General features: G+C 32.9%; 1 protein-coding gene across 2 annotated transcripts in view; it reads right to left on the bottom strand.

Annotated features, from left to right (window-relative positions):
• The window catches only part of LOC129907479 (uncharacterized), a 53,282-nt gene that overhangs the window by 22,311 nt on the left and 18,201 nt on the right, over positions 1-12,770 (bottom strand). Inside the window, exon 1 of one of the 2 annotated variants that reach the window (XM_055983736.1) lies at positions 9,977-10,177. The exons of the other annotated variant lie outside the window; for it this stretch is intronic. The gene's annotated coding sequence lies outside the window, so the exon portion shown is untranslated. Of the gene's footprint in view, positions 1-9,976; positions 10,178-12,770 lie in introns of those variants that run through there. 2 annotated transcript variants of the gene reach the window in all.

The following is a 12,770-nucleotide window of genomic DNA, read 5'->3' as shown; positions in this document are numbered from 1 at the left end:
AACCAAATGTTCAACTTTTGTTTCAACCTTTGAGTTGAGGTCAACTCTCAAGTTCGCCAACTCTCGAGTTTGCTTCAAGTTGAGCAATAGTGAAGAAAATGGCTCTTAGTGCGTTGTGCCTGTATTAAAGTTATTTTTTCTGACTTCGTGCAAAAATATACCTCAAATAATTCATAAAGTACGCCAAATATTTCTTAGTGTGGTATTTTACTAGATCGATATCATCATTCTGAACCGTTTTGCATTTAAATCTAAAAATCCTTAAAATATGACTTAGTGCGTTTTGGCAGCATAGCGACGATATTAGGTTAACGACATTTTCGGATAGAAGTTTGTACCTGCATAATTATGTACATAAAAAAATTATTTTAATAAAAAGAATCATTTAAAAGAACGCAGTCCTTATATTGTCTTTTTTTTTTACTCAAATGCAACTCGCAATATTTTATCTTGACTTATAAGCAAGTCCGAGGTGTTATTGGGGGTGAAAATGGTTCACAGGTCGAGAAATGTAAATACCATCTTGGTTGTCACTTTTAGGAAGATCGAAATTTTTTTGGTACTTCTTCACCAAGAAACCAAGAAGTGTTCTCTTGTCCATTCCTCATTTCAGTTAATTTTGGTAATTTTTTTAAAAATCGTTCAAATCATTAAAATTACCAAAAAATCACTTAACAAGCAAAACAGCACCCAAGAAATGAATAAATCCGGCAGATTTCTCTTAAAAAGAATAGAATCCATTGTTTTTATTCAAGTAGGTACTAAGCGCTAGACTACCGATTTTTAGGTCCTAACAAATATTGAGTAGTAACTAATACTCGGTACGGTACCAATTTGACAGTACTAGGGCTTAGAACTTTTGTGAAGAAATCACTTGGTATAGGTCGTTTCAAATCAAAAGTCCCATGGAAAATTGAGCAAAAATAAAAAAAACTCAATTGCTTACTGGAAGGAAGCATTTATGAGGCAGCTGAACTTTTTCTAAAATTACGATAAAATAATGAAGAACAGTTCTTGATATCCCTATTTTAATTAATTGATCTGTCTGTGAGATTCACTGGGTTAGTTTCAGAATGCGGAGGCAAGTCTCCCGGGCTTGCATCACTCCATATTCGCGGGCAATACAAAAAAACATACAATTATTTAATAATTTATCATTTGAAGGCAGTTGGGATAACTTTGCCGAAGATATTGTTATAGGACTAGGTGAAGATGGACCAAAAATGTCCATTTTATATGATAGCAATTCATAACTTAAAATTCTATTCATATCTTTTCATTTGTATAATTGGGCAGTAAATATTTTATTTTTATTTTTCAATTATTTTAGAGTCGTCACCATAGAAATAATTAATAAACAAATTCAGATTTTTCGTTAGTTTATTTTTTTCTCTAGCATTTCTTTCATTTAAACAAGCATGATTTGTTGTTATTTTTCAGTTAATTTGTCGCAATGAGCCAGTAAAATTGAGTTTTTTCTTTATTTGGTCTCAATTTTATTGGAAAGGAGAAAATAAACTCAGAGTCAGGACTTTTGATTTGAAACGACCTATAATGATTTGAGTAATAACGATTGGTATAATAACCAGGTATGTACTAGCTGATTTTGAGAAGCTAGCTAGGACCAGGTCCTAACTAGTACTCGGTCCTAAATTGACAGTTTTAGGACCTAGTACTTGGGTGAAGAAATGAGTTGGTACTTATTTGAGTACTAACTTTAGGACTAGGACCGATTTTAGCGTTAGGACTCTGTGAAGAAATCGGCCACAAGAAAAAAGGTAGCTTTTTTCTTATTATAATTTTTAAAAATTGAAATGAAATACTTCCTAATTATTAACCCTCTGTCGGCACACGGCACAGTGTGGTAATTCGCCAATCTGACTGGACAAAATAGAAAAAAAAAAGTTTAGCCACATGATTTTAAATCATGCGTTGAGCTTCTCAATACAATGGGTAACTGTAATTCATGTTTTGTTTTTTTGTTTTCATCTCGGATTAGCGTAAGCTAAGCTTGAAAGTTGGTTCTTGTCAACAGTTGGATGGAGATAATACAAAGTATTCTATTTTTCGCTTGAGTTTGGTTGCCGATTAAAAACGCTGTGGTACTTTTTTTGTTGTAATTGTTTTTTTTTATTGTTAATCTACATTTGGAGGTAAAGTATTATAATTTTTATTTATTAATTACCATTGCAACTATTTAAAAAAAAATAAGTTCTGTAAGAAGGCTAGGAAGTGCAAAAAAAAAAATCTTTGTTTTTCAAATAGAGGTAAAGTTAATTTTTCCGCATTTTTCCGGTCTGAAATTAATTAATTAATGTTTTGTAGAGTGTTGTCATTAAGATTAGCTAGTTACATGTCTCGCGTTTTCTCGACCGCCATACAACTTTTTTCACTTTTCAAAATGAAGTCAAGATTTTCAAAAAAACAAATTTTCGAAAAATGTGTCAAAACTGCCAAATAAGATCGAAAAGACAGTTTTTTTGATCTTTTAATGAGCAGGTATCATCTTTGGAACATTTTTGACGATAAACAAAAATTAAAAACATATATAAAAGTTTTGTGCTTCAAATTAAGCGAAAAAAAGACAAAAAAAGGTGGAAGACACATTGGACCGCTCTTTAAACATGAATTTCATTTTACCTGACCAATATTATGTGGTAACTAAATAAACAAAAACAGTAGATAGTGAAACAAAAGTAGAAAAGAATTTTTAAAAATTAAAAAACGGGAAATATATAACAAACGGAAGGTTAAAAGTCTCCTAAGTGCACCTATCCATTAGGAAATAGTTAAAAACGGTAGAATCGCTCTCCGCAAATTTGAAAAAGCATATTCCAATAAAACCGTAAAGGATTTATCGAAATTTTCTTTGAGTGAAGGATCAAAATGTATAAAAGATTAAGTTTTGATCCTCTGGAACCACTAAACCACTGAAGTTTTCAACTTATGAATCATTATCATTTATGAATGATGCTTTTCTGTCGGAACATCTTAAACAAGTTCAATACAAAAAGCAAGCAAGTGTAAAAGGCCAGAAATAGGGTCACGAAGAAATTTAGAGAATTATTAGCTTGAAAAACATCGAAGGTAATATAAACACAGCTGTTTTTAATAGGCCCTTATGTTTCAAGTTTGCATTGCACAAAAAGAAGTTACTTTTTTAAATTATCTGCAGATATTTTTAAAGGTGATGCCATTTTGTATAATTGTGAAACATATTTAATTCAACGATTTCAATAAAATTTTGAAGGATGGTTCCATTTTTTACGCATTGTTCTTTTTCTTTTTGTTACAATAACTAAACAAAAATGTTTAGATCATGACTTTTTTGATCATGTATTGAAACTTTTAAGTAATTTGTTAATTAGGTATCACACATTACCTTTATCTTACGTTTTTCTTTTGTTTAAATGCAACTATTGTTAACGTATACAAATAAAATAACTCACAACAAGCCGACAAGGCTAAACTTGAAGAAAAGATTAACTTTATGTACACCATCCAAAACTTTCTGACCGGTAAATTAAAATTTGAACAAAAAGGGATCTCATTGCTGTAGGCATTTTCGATAATGCAGATTCCTGTAACCCTTCTATCCATTGCTGATCGTCGTATGTGTAAATAAACTGGATTATAAAGTGGGAATGTGGTGTTTTGTAACCCGCGAAAAAACTGGTCATTGCAAACTCAAACCCACATTTAAAGATACCGAGCAAAGCTCGGTCACCCAGGTACCTGGGTGACCGAGCTTTGCTCGGTATCCTTAAATGTTATAACTTTCAGTGAAAAAATTCAAATGTAAACAGCAATTTTTTTGGAGTGGGTTTGAGTTTGCAATGACCAGTTTTTTCGCGGGTTACAAAACACCACATTCCCACTTTATAATCCAGTTTATTTAAGTTTGAATATACGATCAGCAATGAATAGAAGGGTTACAGGAATCTGCATTATCGAAAATGCTTACAGCAATGAGATCTCTTTTTGTTCAAACTTTAATTTTCGGGTCAGAAAGTTTTGGATGGTGAATATAAAGTTATGCTTTTTTTCAAGTTTAGCCTTGTATGAAGAAATACTATTTTTATCCCTGTTTTTTTTTTCTGTATCAGTGGATGCTTTACTCCTTTCTTTTTTTTACTTAGGTATACAGGGTGTCCCAAAAGTAATAGATCAAACGAAATATGCTGATTGGGGAACTTAAGGGCTCTCAGAATTTGGAACCTTGTTCATCCCGAATCCTTACGGGTTTCGATTAAATGCAATTCTTGTGAAATTTCGAAAAATCCCTACTTGGCAACAGTATTCTGCTTCCTGCGGCCATTAATCAATAATCGCAAAATATTATTATTTTAATTCAAGAAAACAGGGTTTTTCAGAACAAAAAACAACCAACTGAAAAACCCTGTTTTGTTGAATTCAATTTGTAATATTTTGCGATCTAACTGCAACTTTGGAAACTTTTATACTTTTTTGAAAACTACAATAAGAGGGCAACTTTTTAAAATAATAAACCATTCTCACACCGAAAAATTTTTTTTGCGGTGTTGGTCGCAAATAAAAGTTAGAAATAGATTTTTTTATAAAACTTGAAACTGTTAGTTAATTTGCAGCGAAATGGCGTATGGAATAAAAAATATTTTGATTAATTAATTGTTCCTAATTATTTGACAATGTCGTAAAAGAATTTTAAAAAACAAAAATCAATAATGGGCGCAAGAAGCAGAGTACTGTTGCCAAGTGAGATTTTTCGAAATTTCACAAGAATTGCATTAAATCGAAAACCGTAAGGATTTGGGATGAACAAGTTACCAAATTATGAGAGCCCTTAAGTTCACCAATTAGCATATTTCGTTTGATCCATTACTTTTGGGACACCCTGTATATTATAAGATTGACATTAGGTCAACGGTGTTGCTTTTTGTGAGTTATTTTATTCTTATACGTTAACAATAGTCGCATTAAAATGAAAAAAAAAACGTAAAACAAAGATAATTAGTGATACCAAATCAACAAATTACTTAAAAGTTTCAATACATGATCAAAAAAGTCATGATCTAAAAAATTTTGTTTAGTTATTGTAACAAAAAGAAAAAGAACAATGCGTAACACATGGAACCATCCCTCAAAAATTTATTGAAATCGTTGAATCTGTCTCCGCTAAAAAAAAAAAAACAAATATAAGAGAAAATACTTCCAAAATGTTGTATTTACCTAGAGGATAAAACCCTCAAAATTTCATCGAAATCTTTTAATTTGTTACCAAAAAAAAAATTCTATGTTTAAAAAGTGGGCTTGGCAGTGGGCGGATTTTTCCAAAAAAAAACTTCCAAAACTTTTTACTTTCTTAGATAAACAAACCCTGAAAATTTCATCGAAATCGTTAGAGCCGTTTCCGAAAAAAACTTATATGTTAAAAAAGTGGGCGTGGCAGTGGGCGGATTTTTCAAAAAAAAACTTCCAAAACTTTTTATTCGCTTATACAAACAAACCCTGAAAATTTCATCGAAATCGTTAGAGCCGTTTCCGAAAAAACTTATATGTTAAAAAAGTGGGCGTGGCAGTGGGCGGATTTTTCAAAAAAAAATTCCAAAACTTTTAACTCGCTTATATAAACAAACCCTGAAAATTTCATCGAAATCGTTAGAGCCGTTCCCGACAAAAACTTATATGTTAAAAAAGTGGGCGTGGCAGTGGGCGGATTTTTCCAAAAATACTTCCAAAACTTTTTACTCGCTTAGATGAACAAACCCTGAAAATTTCATCGAAATCGTTAGAGCCGTTTCCGAGATCCCAATTTTATATATATTTATATATATATATACATATATATAAACAATTTTAGCTCGTTTAAGAGGGCAACTTTTTAAAATAATAAACCATTCTCACACCGAAAAATTTTTTTTGCGGTGTTGGTCGCAAATAAAAGTTAGAAATAGATTTTTTTATAAAACTTGAAACTGTTAGTTAATTTGCAGCGAAATGGCGTATGGAATAAAAAATATTTTGATTAATTAATTGTTCCTAATTATTTGACAATGTCGTAAAAGAATTTTAAAAAACAAAAATCAATAATGGGCGCAAGAAGCAGAGTACTGTTGCCAAGTGAGATTTTTCGAAATTTCACAAGAATTATTAGCTTGAAAAACATCGAAGGTAATATAAACACAGCTGTTTTTAATAGGCCCTTATGTTTCAAGTTTGCATTGCACAAAAAGAAGTTACTTTTTTAAATTATCTGCAGATATTTTTAAAGGTGATGCCATTTTGTATAATTGTGAAACATATCTTATAACTTTAAACGAGCTAAAATTGTTTATATATATATATATATATATATAAATATATATAAAATTGGGATCTCGGAAACGGCTCTAACGATTTCGATGAAATTTTCAGGGTGTGTTCATCTAAGCGAGTAAAAAATTTTGGAAGTATTTTTGGAAAAATCCGCCCACTGCCACGCCCACTTTTTTAACATATAAGTTTTTTCGGGAACGGCTCTAACGATTTCGATGAAATTTTCAGGGTTTGTTTATCTAAGCGAATAAAAAGTTTTGGAAGTATTTTTGGAAAAATCCGCCCACTGCCACGCCCACTTTTTTAACATATAAGTTTTTTCGGGAACGGCTCTAACGATTTCGATGACATTTTCAGGGTTTGTTTATCTAAGCGAATAATAAGTTTTGGAAGTATTTTTGGACAAAATCCGCCCACTGCCACGCCCACTTTTTTAACATATAAGTTTTTTCGGCAACGGCTCTAACGATTTCGATGAAATTTTCAGGGTTTGTTTATCTAAGCGAGTAAAAATGTTTGGAAGTTTTTTTTGGGAAAAATCTGCCCACTGCCACGCGCACTTTTTTAACATATAAGTTTTTTCGGCAACGGCTCTAACGATTTTGATGAAATTTTCAGGGTTTGTTCATCTAAGCGAGTAAAAAAATTTGGAAGTATTTTTGGAAAAATCCGCCCACTGCCACGCCCACTTTTTTAACATATAAGTTTTTTCGGGAACGGCTCTAACGATTTCGATGAAATTTTCAGGGTTTGTTTATCTAAGCGAATAAAAAGTTTTGGAAGTATTTTTGGAAAAATCCGCCCACTGCCACGCCCACTTTTTTAACATATAAGTTTTTTCGGGAACGGCTCTAACGATTTCGATGAAATTTTCAGGGTTTGTTTCTCTAAGCGAGTAAAATGTTTTGGAAGTTTTTTTTTTGAAAAATCCGCGCACTGCCACGCCCACTTTTTTAACATATAAGTTTTTTCGGTAACGGCTCTAACGAGATCGATAACATTTTCAGGGTTTGTTTATCTAAGCGAGTAAAAAGTTTTGGAATTTTTTTTTGGGAAAAATCCGCCCACTGCCACGCCCACTTTTTTAACATCGAATTTTTTTTGGTAACAACTTTAAAGATTTCGATGAAATTTTGATGGTTTGGTCCTCTAGGCAAATACAACATTTTGGAAGTATTTGGAACGATTTCAATAAAATTTTGAGGGATGGTTCCATGTTTTACGCATTATTCTTTTTCATTTTGTTACTTCATGACTTTTTGATCATGTATTCAAACTTTGAAGTAATTTGTTGATTTGGTATCACTATGAACAAGGTTCCAAATTCTGAGAGCCCTTAAGTTCCACAATCAGCATATTTCGTTTGATCCATTACTTTTGGGACACCCTGTATAAGAAAGAAAAAAAAGAAATAAAGCAAAGCATCCACTGCTACAGAACAAAACAGAGACAGGGATAAAAATAGTATTTCTTCATACTAAGCTTTGCCGACAAGGCTAAACTTGAAAAAAGATTAACTTTATATTCACCATCCAAAACTTTCTGACCTGTAAATGAAAATTTGAACAAAAAGGGATCTCATTGCTGTAACATTTTCGATAATGCAGATTCCTGTTACCCTTCTATTCATTGCTGATCGTATATTCCAACTTAAATAAACTGGATTATAAAGTGGGAATGTGGTGTTTTGTAACCCGCGAAAAAACTGGTCATTGCAAACTCAAACCTACTCCAAAAAATTGTTTACATTTGACTTTTTTCACTGAAAGTTATATCATTTAAGGATACCGAGCAAAGCTCGGTCACCCAGGTACTTTAATTAAAATCATTGCTAAAATTTTAATTTAAAGCATGATATTGAGAAAATAAATCATGTATGTCACCTGTCAAAAACGTGTGTAAAAGTTCTATTTCTTAATAAAAACTAATTATTCTGCCTCTCTTTTTTCGTAAATAGCAATAGAGTTTTTATTTATTGAGATTTTTCAAGCGTTTTTTAAAATAATTGAGTATATCCAATCATAGAATATGTTTATGGAAACATAAGTTCAAATACTATAAAAATGCATTTTCTTCATCACTATTTTGACCCACTTTTTGCAGAAATTATAGATTTCTTTTTAAAAAATCTTTCTTTTTTATAGAATTTTATCTATTCACATTCATTTGTTTAAAACTGTTTACAAAAAAAGTCGATTTAACGCGAGTTATTAATTTTGTCCAGCTAGATTCGTGATTGGCCACACTGTGCACGGGTGCGAATTTGGCAGGACAAAAATTAAAAGTGCTCACAAAAAAGTGTCTTTATAAGGGTGAAAATACATTTTTTTGAATTGTAAATACAATATTCGAATTCCTCGAAATATTCTACATCAATTTCATATTCTCTATAAAATAGTGAGATCGAAAAAAGTTCTAGCGACATGAAAAAATTTAAACCAAACTCGCAAAAAAGAGGTGTGCCTACAGAGGGTTAATGTTATGAATCCTCACGAGCTAATTCATATCCTGAATTAAAAATTATAATTTTTAAGTTCATAGGTCCCAAATAAATTCAATTTTTGTAAGAATAATTGAAAGTGTGCTATTTCTTTGTTCATGGCTATATTTGATGTGATAAAAATATTTTTGGCCAGGTTTTAGACCAAAATATCGCACCGTGCGACGTGCACATCAGCCGAATAGAATGCCCCTATTATAACTTGCGAGTCTCTAGAAATATATGTAAGTGATTTGGAGGTTTGAAAATGAAATTGATGCATAATTATTTTTGTCTTGTCTGCATTGCAAGGATAAGAGCGAAATTTTCTTATCGGAATACTCCACTACGACAAGTGTTCGACTCGCAAGTCATAATAAGGCCTAAAAGTCTTTGATAGAATCTTGGAACTACGTCCATTGAATATGGCAGTAATCGTGATCAAAAACTTGTTAAGTTCATAATGTTCATTGGTTATATTTCTGATTAAAAGTTTTCAAGCACATTATTATGTAAAATAAATACATTTGAAATTAAAATAAGAATAAAAAACACTTGCGATTCTATTTTAAACCTCTAGTGGTTTAGTCACATTCACAATCAGTCTAAATGCTTCCAAACGGAAGTTGCTAACCAAAGTTGTCTTTTATCAACGGAAATCAATAGAAAATTGCAAATGGCCAATTAAAATTTTGAATTCAATACAAAATAAAAACCGAGACAAATTTCATTACGAAACCAAAAGAACGGTAAATTTTTTCAGACATAAAAATGCTAATGCTGAGGCTGACACCATCATAAATTGTGAGGAATAGAGAGAGATGACTATATTAAAAATGATTGCATAGCAACATTATACCAAATTAAAACTGTAAATTTTTGAATTCTTCTAGACTTTTTAACTTCGGAGATGTTTCTTTGCACGCCCCACCCACACACATATAAAAAGAATTTACAAATAGCGGTGGTTTAACGATTTTCAAATTCAAATAACGTACACAAAAATATGCAATAGCGCTCTCGTTATTACATTCATACTAAAAAAAAGTTGCATAAAAAAACAAACAAACAATATGCATAAAATAATACAGTTTTGAAAAATTTTACAAAATAATCTTTGGCTAATTTGATAAAATATAATATTATTCTTATTAGAAACAATAGAAATAAATTGGATATTCAAGAAAAATCATGTTCACTTACCTTTTTACAGTTGGAATTGACGATGAAAACGATAGTATTTTCACACAGAAATTACTAGATTGCTTACAAATAAAATTGATTAATTAATTTATTTGACTTTTAACTCAAAATTTGTATAAATTCTAATAAATTTAATCAAAAAATAAAACACAGTAGATGAAGTAGACAGTACAAATGAAGATGAACCAGAAAAACAACAGCTACAGCTGAGGCAACTAGTTGAGAAATGAAAATGAAGAAAACCGGTACCGGTGTTTTGTGCGCCGATGCAAAACATAGAAATGAAAGCATTCAACAAATAATAACATTCGATGTTTATATACGTTAATATTTTACGTATAGGTGGCGCTGAAAGAAAATTTTATATTTACTACAGAGAAGGGAATATTTGCAACAGGGTGTACACTTTTAAAGCCTGGTACGCTGCTCTCGCTAAATTTTAGCTGAGATAAAATTCCCATACAAGTTATCGATAACTTGTATGGGATCCATTTTATCTCGGCTAAAAATTTTCGATAATTTGTATGGGAGCTAAAATTTAGCGCGAGCAGCGTACCAGGCTTAAGGCAGAACTATAATTGGCGGATGGAGTCGGATGCTAATGTCAATTGTTGTTGTTTTCCATAAGTTTCCATCCGTCGAGTGCGGGTGCGAGCGCACTCGTCGGATGAAAATTTATGGAAAACAACAACAATTGACAGTAGCTTCCGACTCCATCCGCCAATTATAGTTCCGGCTTTAGGCTGTATGTGAATTGGGTTGAATATTTAGCTGAGGCTAAATCTTTGACATCATCTATTGAGGTGAACAAAAAATATTTTCAGCTGTCAAAAATTTACCCTGCTCTGATGGGAACTGGCTAAGCCCGTGTAAAATTTTTGACACTATTGAGGTGAATAAAAAAATTTCAGCTGTATTTCTCTGCTTCTTTTCTGCCATGAAACTCCTTTTTAAGCCTGGTACGCTGCTCGCGCTTAATTTTAGCTGAGATAAAATTCCCATACAAGTTATCGATAACTTGTATGGGATCCATTTTATCTCGGCTAAAATTTAGCGCGAGCAGCGTACCAGGCTTTACTAAAAAAAAAAAAAACAAAACCATCTACAAAAAAAAAATTTAACCTAATTTAACCAGGTCCCAGAGCCCATTAAATTTTTAACAAGTGAAAATTTTGTATTCACCTCAATAGTGTCAAACATTTTACACGGTGTTAACTATTTAACGCAATTCACACACGGCCTAAATTTTTATCTTCAAGCCTGGTACGCTTTTTGCGCTAATTTTTAGCCGAGATAAAATTCCCATACAAGTTATCGATAATTTGTATTTGATAGATTTTAGCTCTGCTAAAATTATTCGATAATTTGTATGGAAGCTAAAATTTGCACGATCTGCGTACCAGGCCTAAGTTTCTTATTTCATGAATTTTGTGAAAAATCTCATATTCAAAACACAAATTTTGAATCCACAAACGACAAATCACTTTTCGGACTCCAAAACTCGTTCATAAAGCCACCAAAACGTGTCAAAAAGGCTTCCAAAAACATGAGTCAATCTAAAGGCCCATGGTAGTAAATGTACTAGATTATCTACTCATGACTAAGGTACCACCTTCAAAGAAACGGAGATTTGATAAACCGTGTGTTAAGCCTGGTACGCAGCTCGCGCTAAATTTTAGCTCCCATACAAATTATCGAAAAATTTTTAAAATGGATCCCATATACAAATTATCGATAACTTCTATGGGAATTTTATCTTAAGCCTGGTACGCTGCTCTCGCTAAATTTTAGCTCCCATACAAATTATCGAAAATTTTTATCTGAGCTAAAATGGATCCCATACAAATTATCGATAACTTGTATGGGAATTTTATCTCAGCTAAAATTTAGCGCGAGCAGCGTACCAGGCTTTAAAAGTATAACTAAATCAACGCCCTTTTTTGCGTTTTAGACGCGTTTTGGATGCGTCTTCCCAACTATCAATTTTGCTTCTATAAAGCTTTATAGAAGCAACAGAAGCCTCTGTAAAGTATTATAGAAGCAAAATTGTAAGTCCGGCTGGACGCGTTTTGGACGCGTTTTAAATGCGTTTCGGACGCGTTTAAGATGCGTTTTAGACGCGTTCTGGACTCGTTTTGGACTTGTTTCAGACGCGTTTTGGAAGCGATTTGGACGCTATTTGGGTGCGTTTCAGACGCGTTTTAGACGCGTTTAGGACGCGTTTTGGAGGCGTTTCGGTCGCGTTTTGGACGCATTTTGGACGTGTTTCAGACGCGTTTAAGACTCGATTTGGACACGTTTCAGACGCGTTTTGGAAGCGTTTTGGAGGCGTTTTAGACGCGTTTCGGAGGAGTTTTGGACGCGATTTGGACGCGTTTTAGACGCGTAGGACGCGTTTTGAAGGCGTTTTAGACGCGTTTAGGGCGCGTTTTGGATGCGTCTGGGACGCGTCAACGCATTCTGGTCGCGTCATGGAGGCATTTTTTATGTGTCTTTATGTTATGGGTTTTGGAGGCATTTTGGACTCGTCACGTACGTGTTTTACACGCACTTAACACGCGTTTCGGACGCGTCATAAACAAGCTTTGGATGTGTTTTGGACGCGTTTTTGATGTGCCTTGGACGCGTTTTGGAGGCATTTTGGATGCTTCTCGGACACGTTTTGGACGCGTCTTGGTTGCGTTTTCAAAGCGTTCTGAACGCGTTTTGGATGCGTTTTGGGCACGTTTTGGACGCGTTTTGAACGTGTCATGGACGAATACTTTATTTTAACTTTTTTTTACCGAACCACACA

This window comes from Episyrphus balteatus, chromosome 1 (assembly GCF_945859705.1).
Source record: "Episyrphus balteatus chromosome 1, idEpiBalt1.1, whole genome shotgun sequence".
Taxonomy (NCBI): domain Eukaryota; kingdom Metazoa; phylum Arthropoda; class Insecta; order Diptera; family Syrphidae; genus Episyrphus; species Episyrphus balteatus.
Note: the sequence above shows the minus strand (reverse complement) of the source record. Positions and strands in the feature narration are given on the sequence as shown.